At 41.0% G+C, this 14,843-nt stretch overlaps 1 long non-coding RNA gene across 3 annotated transcripts in view; it reads right to left on the bottom strand.

The window, feature by feature from the left end:
* The window catches only part of LOC139796021 (uncharacterized), a 34,469-nt gene that overhangs the window by 8,227 nt on the left and 11,399 nt on the right, over nucleotides 1-14,843 (bottom strand). Inside the window, exon 3 of one of the 3 annotated variants that reach the window (XR_011725796.1) lies at nucleotides 12,703-13,206. The exons of 1 other annotated variant lie outside the window; for it this stretch is intronic. This is a non-coding gene — a long non-coding RNA (uncharacterized lncRNA). One more of the 3 variants, XR_011725798.1, reaches the window with a different exon arrangement.

Here is a 14,843-nt window from a genome sequence, read left to right as displayed (position 1 = left end):
CTGTACAACAGCCAAATGCATTTCCTACCCAAAAAAATGTAATGTAGGGCCCTTCATTCAGGCATCTTCAGTGTTAGATAAGTTAGATTAGTCTCTGCACAAAATAAAGAGCTGCTTTTTACCAGGTGATCACTTATAACATGCTTACTCTGATTCACAGCAACACAAAAGAAGTTTTCCAAAGTCCCAGAAGTGATAAAAATTCTAGTCAAGTGTCATAAATCAGTTTTTGAAATCTAACAAATTGTAAAAAAGAGTTTTCCTCTTGGGAAGAAATGTTAGTGTATCAAATCCAGAATATTTCCTATAGTGCTGAGACACTGCCTTGTTCAAGTGGTAACACTTAAATCACTGATCAGCCTGAAAGGAGAAAAAGCTAAAACAGAACAAGTGGCAAAGTGCTGGAGCATACTGCTGAAATGCAAAAGCATTGCACTGTTGTATTGTCAATTAAGGGAAAAAAAAAAAACCAGCAAATTTGTCTAAATTGTTATAAAATTTCTTTTTGAAATCTACGTTTCTTTTTTTTTCAATTTTAATAATCTCAAAGTTACACAAAGCAAGGGGACAATGAAAGAAATAATCTCAAGGCCTGCACCTCAAGGTTTCCAAGAGGCTGTGTAGGATCCAAACCCACTGTTGCAAACAGCTAAGGGTTAATAATCAGCACTGATGTAATGTGGAGTTGGTAAGATGGGAGTGGAGAAAAGACTACTCGCCTTCTCCTTTTTCCCTTTGTTTGGAGCTCAAAAAATCCTGATAGATGAGACACTTGCTAAATAGTTGCTAGTAATAACCATATCAATCTCATTTTAGAATTACTGCAGTTATGCCAGAGTCTGGTTATTCTTTTCCTATGGAGACAGGCAGCCCATGTACTGCTTTGTACTCATCTAATCTCTCATCATACTGGGGAAAAGATACAGGAACATTTTGTTCTTGGAATAATTTTTAAAAAGGTTTTGAAATCATTAGGCTACAGTCTTTCACCATTGGTATTCAAGACTGTACTGGCCTACCCTCTTACTTATTCTTTTCTAGATTTACAACATTTAGCAAGTATTTGGTAAGAACACCACTGAGCTTTCCTTCCTGTTCCAGCATGAAAGCAACAAACTCACGATCACCATGCAGTAACACTTAAAATGATTGTCACCTGATATTAAAACATCAAGAGACAAAAATAACTGCATGGTAAAATGTAAAAAAAAAAAGTGTCGTAACTTCAAGGCCTTTTGTTACTAGAGAACAGGTCATTCATGCTAGTTTTAAGGATATTTTTGTCCCTTCTGGTATCATATTTCAGAAACTGTATTTCAAAAATAACACCTGGGTGCATTTGCTGTTAGAATGCCTAGATGGAGGACAAAAATCTTACTGAACTCCTAATTGAATAAAATGTGTCTGGTCCACATTTGTGTTTCTGGTGATCGATAGTTCTGGCTTAGCAGCTCTGCCAGCTGCATACAAATTCTGAGTAGCAGTGGCCCTTCCCAATAAGCACTCCAGTTCAGTTAAGCAGCCTAAACTTCTTGTACCTTTTCCACGTTCTTAATTTAAATTGGCAGTGCTTGTGAATGGTATCAGGTTGTCAGGGCTGGAGAACAGAACTGTTCCCTTTGTTCCCAGAACTAGCACAGCGTGAGCTTTCTCATCCAGTGGCACAGGATGACTGGGATGAAGAGGAGGAAAAAGTTCTCAATCTTCATCTAAACCAAGAGCCACAAACACTGTCTGATCTTATAACTCAGTACTAGACTTTACGGAGGAGTTGCTGCTGAATCCTATGGATACCAGTTTATGCTGGTAATTTCTCAGGTTGGTTTTTTTTTTGGCTGGGTGGACAGTACACAGTAAGAAAATCCCTGTTCACCTTGCTTGGTTATATGTACAGAACTCTTGACCCTGTGTTCCCTGGAGGAGGTAGTAACACCATGTCTCTCTTCCTTACTAATGTACCTTTTCTTCAATCAAGCAATCTAATTTTTATATTTATTAAAAACATGTAAAGTAAGATGTGACAGTACAGCTCAAGTACCTTATCCAGCTGTTAAAGAACAATTCAACTACACTTGAATCATCTTCATATTAATAAAAAAATCCAGATCCGAATGGCCAAATGAGTGTGTTCTGAAGTTCTTGCTGTTAGAGCAATCAAATGCTATAAATCTCTTATCAAGGTTTATTTTTCTTACCTAGAAACAGTTCAGTCCTATGAATTATAACATCACAAAATCTTGCTACCTTGCCACTCAACAAAATTTCTTGTCCTATGAGTGAAGGAGAACCCAAACCTATTTCTGTTTCTGATATGCCAACTAGAAAAAGCTGTCCCAACATGCTCCAAGCAGCTAGGTGGCCATAGTGCCCAGGAAGCATGAGAAGCGAGTGATAGCCAGAATGATGGTTTCTGTTTGTTTCTGGTTTGTTTGAGGTTTTTGTGTTTTGTTTTGGTTTTTTTCCATGGGTTCATCATTGGACTTGGTGATCTTAGAGTCCTTTTCCAGCTGTAACAATTCTGTGAGCACACTGGACGTGCTGTACCACTGGGACTCTTCAAAACTGCTGGTTGTATTGCTGAGTGCAGTTTGCTTGAATAAAAATCACATTGAGCACCAGTTTGAAGAGGAGGGAGTGGTTTTGTCAGCTGCTGCTGAGATAATTAGTCTAATTCTAGTCTAAACCACTGCTTGTCCCAGTAAGGACTCTTCACATGAGATCTGTTCTTTGTGCAGCTCCTCCTTAGCTAGCAAGTAACACCCTGTGCCTCTCCCTTCCCCATCCCAGGGCTATCAGTGGTGGTGTCTCTCAGCCATGGCCTTTTAACATAATATTGCACATCCACCATCATATTCTCCAGCAAGGCTCCAGCAAAGAAGGTGAGTAGCAGATTGGGTTAAATTCTGTTCCCTCCAAAATCTTATTGCTTCATTCCCCTGCCAGGTCCTCCTGCTACTCACAGGGGAATCCATAATCTTGCTGCTCAAGGTACAGAACACTTTTGGAAATAAGTAGTGTACTACAAACCCATACATATTTTTAAAAACAGGCATCTCTTGGACTTGTTACAAGCTGGTTCTAAATTGTTTCATTGTTCACTGATTCAGCTGTTTATTTTCCACATAGTCTTGCTCAATAGAGAAATGTTTCTATTTAAGTCCCTTGGCAAGGTGAAGTAAAACCTACCTTGCAAAATCACTTCTGTTCACATTAGAAATTGCTTTTTATTATTATTTGTGGATTTTGGATCAGCAATCCTCTATGCTGTGTGTGTTCCCCAATGACGCTGTGTAATTAGGCCCTGATGTTTCAGCAGAATGATGCTCCCCAGCCTGCTGCCCCTGCGAGCAGTGTGCTCCCTGCTGCACCTGCACAAAGCTCCCTGATAAGGAGGCTCTAATCAGCACCTGGAGGAATGTGCTGCAGGTTGGCAGCAATTCTCCAGCACAGTGGCTCCACTGTATCCCCAGTTAAGCTGTAACTGATATTTAAGGGGGAAAAAGCCGACTTTTTGTTTTTAACAACCAGTGCATAGAGCTAGAGTGGACTGGAAAGAGAAAATTTCAGTGGCTTTCAAACACTTGGATTTGGTTCAGATCCTGCAATGATGGAGAAAGTTTGCAAATCTGAATCCAGGCAATCTTAAAATTATTCAAGTCTTTTTTTTTCTCTGTAACCTGTAATTTTTCTCATGGGTATGAGCAAATTAATAGTGCCCTCCTTCTTCAAATTTCGTGAATAAATATAACTGTTCCTTCAAAACTCATGTAACTTTTATATCACTTTCTTTTGAGTATGGGTTGTAACTACTTGTCATATATTAACACTCAAGTTATCAGTCAAGATCCAAGCCACGTTCTTCTGAAGAGTGCACACATTTGCTGTGCTCAGGCAGTCTGTATTTTGGTAATCTATGCAAATAAAACATGCTAATAGGAGGAGAGAATTACATTTGTTACCTAAGTGCAGGTCACTGCAGAATCACACGGGATAGTGATTTGGTCAATATGATTCACTGGGACTGACTCACTGACTGTATTAACTGCTGCCCTTCACACTCCCATGGATCTTCATCAAATGTTACAGGTGACAGAGCAGCACCTAGGAGGATAACTGGTATCCATGGCTCCCTTCTTGTAGATGACTGTAGATGACAAGACATTTTCTGAGTAAGGCTAGCTTATTCCTTGAAGTTATTTCTCAGGCATCCCATATACTCCTAGCTGAACAGTTATCAAGAAATCAGAACAGAGTAAGAGCCAGAATGGGCCTGGCTGAGTGGTTTCACAGCTGGTTGATGGTGTGGCTCTGTTAGCAGGTTGTGTGCTGTGTAATGGTCTTTTTTTAATGCCCTGTAACACCAGGGAATATGCAGAACAGACTGAGACATTGTCTTGTCACAGTAAAAGCCTATACATAGGAGCCTTTTAAAAATCACAGCCTGTAAATTGCTTTTTTCCCCTTCCAATATCTTAAAAACAGATAAGCTCTTACTGAATGGCTTTCATACAACCTTCTGCTTCTAAGAGACAAACAACAGAGCACTGAGGCAGTGTGACTGTGAACAGACCATATCTCCCGGTGACTTGAAGAGCTTTTCTGACTAAAGATGTTTTCCTGACTCAAGTCCAGACCTTTGATAATGCAGCCCCTTTTGCAGCTACTTTTACTGTGATATCTGAGTAGTTTTGGAGTCTTGAATGTAGTTATCTCTTCTGTGATAGAGTGAGGCTGCACACAATTTACCCAGTTAGACAGAAGAGCTGTGACAGTGAGGAAAACAGACTAGAAACTCAGAATCACAGACTATCAAGCCATTCCTCACCTTGTTTATATTTTACTAATGGGGTGGGTGATTTTTTTTTATTTATTTATTTATTTTCTTTACACTCCCAGGTGTCTTGGTCTGTCACACCTTCCTTGAGAATGCATTGACTTAAAATCACAACTTGAGCTAAATTGCAGGGGCCATTTTTAGCTTGCTTGTTGCTAGTACTGAAGTACCATTTAATGTGTTTTTGCAATTATTTGCAAAAATTGTTGCCCTTTCCCATGAAGGAAGACAACCCAACACATTGTTTTCAGAATATTATTCCCAATATTTCACATGAGCCACATCTCCACCTTGGCAGGATTCACTCCTGTGTGAGGGAGACTATAAAGCTATCCCTCTGTGATATGATCTTGAGGTCACCACAGCTGCAACCTCAGAACATCCATCTCTGGATAAATTGCAGCCTCACAAAGCTTTCATCTGGCATATACATCCCTGCTGTGACAATGGGCTCGCAGTGATATTAGCAGAGGAGATGTCCATAAATGTGACATAGTGTGTGTGCTGCATGCCATTAATGGTGGCACCAGCTCCCACCAGAGACGCTGCTGAGAGTCTGAAGGTTCTTTTAAAAAGGTTAATGAGGGAAGGGAGACTCCAGCACTGCAACTGAGTTTCAGAGTAACCCCTCTCAGATTACTCACTGTTCTCTTACTAAGGGTGTGGGGGTGTAATTGAAGTGTTTCTCCAAGGGCAGCTATGTCCCACTGCATCATTCATAGCTATGAACTGGCTTACTTCAGCCTGAAAGACACGAAGGAGGAAAACTCAGTTCAGTTTGTTCATGGCAAGAGACTGTTCTCTGACACAGCATGTGTGGCTTTAAAGTTAGTGGTGACAGGCTGTGTGCCATTCCCAGGGTGTCCACTCCTGCCAGGACACTCACAGGGGGGTCAGAAAAGGAATAGTCTGTCACTCTTAATTTGTGGAAGAGGTAAAACTAAAAAAAATAAAAATGCACCCAAACCTCTAAGTAAGGGCCTGTCTTTATGGATACAGTGGCATAGGGGAGAGTTATGCACCACTCATTTCAGTTTCTGATATTTGCCATGAGGGCAGCTTAAGTTTTCTCTCCTTAGGAAGGATTTATAGTGCATGTTCTACTAAAATCCATCTTCCCTCAGTTTTAAAGACTTGCTGCCTTTTTCAGGAGATCAGAGATGGGAAACGCAAGAGCAGATCCAGCTCAGAGCTGTGGCTGATCTGTGTCCAGCCCTGAGACACTGTCAGGTTACAGAACACATCTGCAGCTTGCTTTACTCAAGTCCTCTCTGGAAGGCAGCCCTGGGTGAACCAGAGTTAAGCCCAATTTGAAAGTGCAAAGCTCTGGAAAGGTGCTTCTACAGATTTCCTTTTCTGAGCCAACAGGAGCTTGGCTAGAAGAGACCAGCAAGGAAGGAGGGACACATGCAGCAAGTGTGGTCTGTGACTTACTTGTAACTTCTTTGCATTGATAGGCAGAAAAAAAAAAAAAAAAAAGTATTTAAAATTTATTTGTAATGCTTTAATTGCCTTGATTACTTTTTGCACTTTGTTTTCTCAGTCTGGGCAAAGGAAGAAATTTCTCCTTTTTCATTCAGGTTATTAGTGACAGAGTCCTCAGACATCCATCTTCAGGCACAATATTTATTAATTTAAAAAGAAGAACTTTTAAAATAAAATGAAAAATTGTAATATTTTTTGCATGGGGCTTAAATATTAGACAAAATAATACCCTTTAGACAACGAAGCCCCTGCAAATATCTTTTTATGTTATGTTCTGTTACTCAAAGACTCAATGATGTGTCAGTCAATAGATACACATATCTATAGCCACTTTCCATGTAGTTAAATAAACTATTAAAGCAAATGCTCCATTAGCTCCTGACCATCAATCTTAACGTAATAATGGGGCTGTTTAAAGCCAGATAGGCTTTTTCCCCTCTCCTATTAAAATATTTACATTGTAATAACTCAGTAGGTTTTTTTTTTTTTCTAAATGGAAGGCCTGTAAGTGGGTGAAAGTATTTTAAAGCTGGGTGAGACTGAAGGGACGTGACATGTTATTGAATTAAGGGCCTTAGAAGGTGAGGGCTGTGCAGTCATAAATTCCAGGAATGCGGATGCAACTCTGAATGTGTATATGAAGTTGACAGAGTTTGACAGCTACCATCTGTGAACAATAACGTATAGAGAAGCAGAGCTACATGACGCAGGCTGGAATGTACCTATCAGGCTCTGAGGACTATAACAATTTACTACTCATTATCAGCGACCATGGTCATGATTAGCTGCAGGGGCTGGAATGAAACTTGGAAATTCTGAGAACAAAGTTCCCCTTGTTAAAGCAGAGTAATTAGTTTAATACATATGAGAAGAAAATGGGCAGGAGACTTCCTTTATTTTCTCAATTTTATGAAGTGTTTACCATCCAGACTCTGCTCAGGAGCACTAAAAAACTGCACAGTGAAAATGGATAGACTGCTACTTCTTTCTGCATCAGCTGAAATATGAGAAAATGGCTGTTCTGTATTCATGAGCTTTTTTTTTCCGGGGCTTTCCTTGACTCTACAGTCTTTGCAGGAGGGAATGGCAGAGACGTAATTATGCGATAGCTGTGTTTATGCTACATTTATTGATCAAAGCTGATTCCTTCTGGTCTGGACTTTTCTGTGTTCCATCAGGGCACAGCTTTTTGGCCAAAATATACTCTTGAGCCTTGGCATCTTGTAAGTAAAATCTCTATTTCAAAAAAGGGTCTTTGCAGTTTTCTCAGTAGTGTATGTTACAGACAAATCCATGTTTTCCCACAGGTTTGTGTTTTTACTTAATAAATACCATAAGGTGCATCTGAAGCCACAGATAAATGCTCTGAGTTCTCATTTAAGGTTGCTCAAGTACCCTGTCAGGACAAAGAGCCTGAGAGCCAGCTTTGTGCTTAGCTTGTGCTGGCATGGGTCAGTCATACTTGAAATTGTGTTTATGCAAGCTGAGAATCTGTCCCATAAAATCAAGGAATTATCAGATAGGAAACAGAAAACATACCATCTACATAACACATATCTCAGTGCCCACAATGATATATAGACCAATTCTTCTCCTGCAAGCATTTGTTTTCCTTACAAAAACATGGCATCAATCCCAGTCTACACACTTTAATCAATAGTGAACTCTGACAGCACTTTTAGCTCCAACAGCAAGGTGCCCAGATTTCTAGGAAGGGCATTTGACTTTGAAAAATATCCAGTAAAAAACAAACACAGAAAGAGAGAAACACCAGGAAGTCTATTGAGCAAGAAAGATGTCATCCATCCTCTTTTAATTGAAAGAGAAAGGTTAAGATTGGTTTAAAAAGAATGTGTGAGCAGACAAGAAAAGTATAGGGGGTTCCTGTGATAGATGGTTTAAATTTAGTTGTTCCTGCCTGGGGTGGGGGTGATGGGATTGGACTGTGTGACCTCGTTGGGTCCCTTTTACTGCTATTGTAATAGGAAAAGGTGAGGATATTTCTCAGCTGGAGAGGTTGCCTGCTTTTTCATGATCTGCTTCAGCAAAATGTACATCAGAGGTTATCAATGCAAAGCCATTCATACAGATGTGTTGCAGCCACATAGAGTTACAGGCACAGACACGACCCAAGGTGTGTTTGTCACAGTGATGGACACACACGTTATCTCTTGGCTAAACTAACCCAGCCCATGTTTTGGGTTGGCAAATTTCTAGCATCCAGGTGAGCTTCAGGCTAAATGTGCTGTTGTGCTGGCAGGCAGCTGGAATGAGCAGGACAAGGTAAGACTCTTTTCTCTTGTGTTCCTCAACTTGACTGGAAATTTTACTTAAACCACCTAATGCATACATGGCCTTAATAGCAGGTTAGGATCTTTTTCCTGATCAGAGCATTTTCAATTAAATGAAGTGGAAAGAAATCAGTATTTGAAAGAAATTGGGTTTACATTTTCATCAATATTTTTAAAAATTTTTCTTTGGACAAGACGTATCTCAGAAATGGAAGAAAGGTGTGTAGGTTAGATTTTTTGATGTAAGCAGTTTAGTTTTCAATGGAGAAAAAACAACTCTTGTTTTCCAACTAGCCCTAACAAGCAATGTATAAAAGTGCAGCTCCTGAAGGGAATTAAGATGTAGATTGCTCTGGTGGTGATGTAGAAAGGGTAAAGGAGTGTAATGATTCAGTGTTGAAGTGAATTATGTTGACAGTAACAAACTTGTGTAATTGTAAAGTAAGTGATAGTCCCTGGACAGGCAAAGCATGGACACAGCAAGCTGCCCTTTCTGATGCTACTGATGTGCCCTTTTCTGCCTTGTTTTCTTGTTCAAAGACAATTCAGGTGCCTGTTAACCCAAATTAGTGGCATTCCTCTCACTCCTCCCCTTAAACTTGATCCCCCAATTGCTTTGCTCTATCTGACCAGCACTTGCCACAGTGCCAGTAGCAGTCTCAATGAAGATTGTTTAAACTATTTTAAAACAATAGGCAGGAGATATTAGCCAAAAAAAACCAACCAAACCCCCAAAAACCCCAAAACCAAAACAATAAAAAAACCCAAGCCCAGACCCCTGTTCACTATTTTCTAGGCTGGATTTGAGATAATCTAAAGATAAACAATTTCCCTGGCCATTTTTTGTCCTGTTGTATCCAATAATTCCCCAAATGGTTTGGCATTCAGACATCATCCATGGAGTTATAAGCTACCAAATACTCAACAATAAACACTATCCAGGAACCTAGATGGGTCTTCGTGTTCTGAAAACTTTCACCCTTGCTGATCTTTCATATCAAGCTCTATTCTCTTGGTATCACAATTAAAATGGACATGATATGCAGAATTAACCTTCTGCTGACAGTGATACTGTTTGATGTTGCATGCAATCACTTGTGTCCCTGGCCTGTTCAGATTACAGCTGGGTGCAGGGCAGCTCCATTAATTAGGCATCATTATCACCCATGTCTGCTGGCTGTAAGACAAAACATGTCTACACGACACAAGAGGGACTGACACAGACAGAGCACAAACCAGCAACCTGAATATAAACTACCCCAAGGCTCTATATGGATGTTACAGACACATGCTGATGTGGAAGCCCTTTCTACGTGCTATGTTTTATCTGTAATAGCAAGATAAAAGCTTGTTGAGGTTTACCATGCTATTTTATTTTGCTATGTAGACATTTCCAAAGGCATTAAAGCCTTTGAGACTACATCAGCCTGTAAAAAATTACTGCTTTCTAAGCCCGCCTGTCTAATGCAGGTAATCTACTGCATTCCTTTAAAGCAGTAAAGAAAATAGCAATGGGACTGGAATTACATGTAATTTTCCTCCTAGCATTTTGTAACTGAAGCATTACTATGTTATTTTACCTCTCTCCTTTATGTAGGGGCAGTTTCTGAGCATTTGGGTTCACATTTCTTTATAAAGCTTTTTTTAAATAAGCTTTAAAACTTCAGGATTACTTCGAAGCTGGTAGAGCAGTTACCAAACACTTCAATACTAAGTTACAAGTATTTCTTATCTTTACCAGTGTTTGTTCCTCTCCATCCCAACAAGCCAGTAGGTTAGTGTGATGTGACTAGGCTGTCTTACTTCATTCCCTACTTTTTCTGCTTGCTCATTTCAAAATCTGCTGTCAGCCAGGAATTTGTCTTACAAGTTCCTCCAGCTCCCAGCTCTCCCTTGCATTCAAGCTGTCTTTTGGTGATTAACCAACTTATAAACCCAGGAGAAATTACTACCAATAATGGGTCTAGCCTTAACAGATGATAATCTCAGAGGACTTTGTGGCTACTTCAGGTCCCGCAAGTTCAACCTCAACACTTCCAGAGTTAACATTAATTTCTGTAATGTGGTTTTGAGACTTTGTTGGATTGCTGGGATTTGAATCTGCTTTATTGCTTTTGATTAAGCAATAAGTTTCTGAAGATGTTTTCAAAATGCACAACATTGGTTCAACTCAGCAACTACTAAGTGATAACTTTTTCATTGATTTCCACTATTCAATGCTTTTCTTTGCTTCTGCATTACCATGACTCTAAGCTGTAGACCTCAGAGGACAAAAGATTAATTCTAAAACATCAACTACCTTATTGTTGCCTGCTCTTGCAAAATGTTTACTTTTAGTTTTGCTGGAGTGTAATCTTCCTTTCCACTGAACATATTTAAAAGAAAAAAAAACTATTTCTATTCAAGATTTGGTATAAAATATTGCCTTTCTGCAGGGTTCTATTATGCTATGTATGCACCAATGTTTGGAAAGAAGTACAAACACCTTTATTCTTTTATCATGTTTATCTAAATGGTTTTTAAGATGACATTTCTCAGGATTCAGGTGCAAAGAAGCCCTCAGTGTTCAAGTGTTGTGGTGCCTATGGCATTAATGTCTACTGTCATCCCTGGGTTACCAGAAAATAGATTCAAGAGTAAAATCTGGTGTTGTCCCTTTAATGAGAAATCTGATAATGAATAACAAAGTACTGGCCTACAAAAATGGGTTGGAGCAGCATTTAATATCTGTGGCAGACAGTCCAGCCTTAGCAGCATTTAATATCTGTGGCAGACAGGTCAGCATTAGCAGCAAGCCTGGGGTGCAGGACACATGCAGACATGTTACCCTGTCCCCATATATCAGCTACTGGCTCCCTGCTTAACAATTAAGAGGTAATTGAACGTGACCTTGACTCCCACTTTGAGTATTTGAGAGGTTTAGATCATTGTCAGTCCCTGCTGCTCTCAAAAGCAGAGACAGCAGGAGGGAGAAAATGAATGCCACAAAATGCTAGCACTTGTCCATGACCTTAAGAAATTCACCTCCCTGCCCCAAGCTGGTTAATGCTGAGCTGGCCCCAGTGCTGAGCCGGCCCCAGTGTAGGAAACTGCAGAGAACTGTGACAGTAACAGGCTGAGAAGGGGACTGGTCTGTGAAGCTGTTTGGTTTATGGACTGCCCCTTATTCCACCTAGCACAAGAGGGCTCCAGGGGAGGTCTAAACACTTGCCACAGTGTCTCATTATAATAATAAAAGTTGCCTCGGGCTGGTTTCCAGTCTGTGCTCTCAGGAGAGACAGGAGGTTACATTCATCAACAAGGTAACAGCCTCTACCTTTCCAGCTAGAAGTATTAATGAACCATGGGTCTGTCTCTGCTCATATGGGATTTGGCATTCTAGCAACAGCTACTGGATCAGTTTACTGGACAAACCTTTTATTTTTCAAGAGGGGATGTGTTCATGTTAATCATTCTCACAGATGGGATGACAGTATACGGCATTTAATATCCCCTTATAGCTCAGAGTTAGCAAGTGCCAATAATAATCAAGGAAAACTTCTGTATTTCAAAAAATAAAAATCATACTTGTTTCCTCCCCCACCTGAATATTTAGTGCTGCAAAGGACAGGATAAAAATGTGCAAGTTCTTCTGAAAGTAGACTGGAGTCAAAGCCTCCTTCATTCAGCTGAATGCCCACATTAGTGGACAACACTGAGAGTTGCTTTCTTGTTTGTTCTCTCTCTCTCTGGCTCTCTGATGCTTGTTTATTTTCTGTACTATTACTCTGCTTGGAGAGAAGAGGCAGGGAATGCCTCCCATAGAACTATGCAGTACAGTGGATGGAGGAGACTCCTAGGCTGAGGAGAGCACTGAATATGGGTCTCCTGCTTTCTAGATCAGCACTTCAACCTCTGGGCAGCCATAGGCAACCTCCAGCACTCTGCTTTCTGAAGAGAAAAGAATGAGCTGAACATCTGCACCCAAAGAACTGATCTGTGTCTCTGAGCATCACTATCCCTAAATGTCTTAGTAAAGCTGGGTCTAAGAAACTTCACAGCATCAGTGTTCATGCAGTCAGGATCATCATGTGATCCTACATATTTTTGATTTGGTATAAAAGCATCACCCTTCCACCTGACTCTGGCTAATAGCAAAGGCCCTGTGAAGCCCTGTGGGCCAGAGACAGTCTTCTGGAGGTCCTCCTTAAGCTGCTTTGGCCATCCTGCAGTAGAGAAGCACCACTGACACAACAAGGGGATGAAAAGCCTTCAGGCTTTTTTACTTTATCTTTGACTCAGCAGTCGATGGGTGGCTCTGCCACCTTGCCAAGATGATAGAAGTTAATCCCTGCTAAGGAGTCATCGGATTTCACTCCCTGAAAGCTCCCCTAACTTTCATCTTTTGCCAGCACCTGGCCTCACTTGCATACTGAAAGAGCCCGCACAAGTTTTTTGCAAGCTACTATTGTACTAACAATTAATCACACCTTGATAGTGCTCTTCATCCACCCACCTTAGAGCACTTGATGTTGATGGGAAACATTATTGCCTCATTCCACAGATGGGGAAAACAAGAAACCAGGTGATTCAACTTCTTTTTTATACAGTTGAGAACTGGAAGGAATACAGCATTACAGCAAACAGCTAGGTGAACATCTCAGTATTTATGGTCTGGTGGAGAGGGCTAACTACATGTTTTATATCTAGTTGTACAGCAGAGCATGTTACAGAAATGCATGCTCCATGGTTACAATTTATACACCCCAGAATATCTACCAGCAGACTTGGGGGATGGGAAGGGAGAAGAGAGGGAAAAGAAAATGGAAAAGAGGCCTCTTGAACTGTGTGTAAATTTCTTTCTTGATTTTCCTGCAAGAAGGAAATCAGCTACATGTAACATTATTTTTTTTTTTCATAATAATATTTTTGGGTACAGCATGTTTCCTCTAGGTAAAACTGATTGAATTCTGGGGACTCCAAAAGCAAGTATGTAGAAAGGCATTAGGAGGAGGCTGAATAAATCACCTGGAGCTATGGGGCTGATCCAAAAGATCACATGGTTCTTGTTTCAGTGGTCTTGTTTGGGCTTTCTTGCAGAACCTCCTAATTTTACTCTGGCTCTCTCAAAAATATCCCAGCATGCATCACAAAACCAGCCTGCTGGTACGTGATACAGCACATATTGTTTCCATTTGTCTCCTTGATAGATATTGTACATCCTTTTGTGCAGTTTGTCATCTCCACAGGTGGAAGTATGCCTGAGCTCGGAGGAGCTTGCCTTAGATGTGACTGTAGCATCCACTAGTTGGGGTTGCTCTTTCTTCCCCCAGGGCTGCAAGGCAGCACAAGCCAGCTGAATCTGGCAGGTGAACAAAAGCCATTTGGTGACTGTAAAAAAAACAACTGCTCCACAGTTTGGAAGCTGATGAGGGATCCCAGGGTGAATCAGAGCATGTCCCTTCCCTCTTCTCAACAGGCCTTGCTCCTGAGAGCACAGCCTTGCAGCGAGGCAAAACCTAAGCCTCCTGTCTTAAGGATTTTCATCTTGTAATAACAGCTTCATTTTCTAGACTTGAAGTATATGTCCTCCAGTAATATGTGATGAAATGTAAATTGTGTTCTGTATCCAGCTTTGTTGCCTGCTCTGGTAGTTTCTCCCTTGGAGCCTCAGCAGCCCCACACACCCACAGTGCTTACGTTTTCTCATACATCCCCTGACAAAGCCCCACTTGAAGGTACAAATTCACCTACAAGCAACCAGCAGTTTCTTGCATGGTAACAGACCTTTATGGCAACCAGCCAGGGGAAAATAAGTGAAAAGATGTGGAAAGAAAAAAAAGAACACAAATCAAACTAAAACAGAAAAAATCCTCACGAGGGTGAACAGACTAATTTGACCTGAGAGCCAGGGCTTCCTGACCTCAGACCCAGGCCACTTCATCTCTTGCACACCACCACTGCTGTGTGCCACAGCCCATGTCACCAGTGAGACTGTCAGCACACACCCAAACCTAGAGCTGGCACTGCTCTCCTCTAGGTACCTCCGGGGCAGCAGCCAGCAGCTGTCTGGTGTTCCATCAGCAGTGGTTGGGGGACAGGGGAGGCTCTGTCTTCTTACCCAGCAAGCCCTCAGCTGCAAGGATGGTCTGGCACAGAAGCCTGCAGGAATGCTGCCAATGTGGAAGCTGCACTTTTGGCTCAGGTTCCAAAAGAGAGCTCCAGAAATGGAGCAGGGCTGGGTAGACACGTGC

Source organism: Heliangelus exortis, chromosome 4 (genome assembly GCF_036169615.1).
Source record: "Heliangelus exortis chromosome 4, bHelExo1.hap1, whole genome shotgun sequence".
In the NCBI taxonomy this organism is placed as follows: Eukaryota; Metazoa; Chordata; class Aves; order Apodiformes; family Trochilidae; genus Heliangelus; species Heliangelus exortis.
Note: the sequence above shows the minus strand (reverse complement) of the source record. Positions and strands in the feature narration are given on the sequence as shown.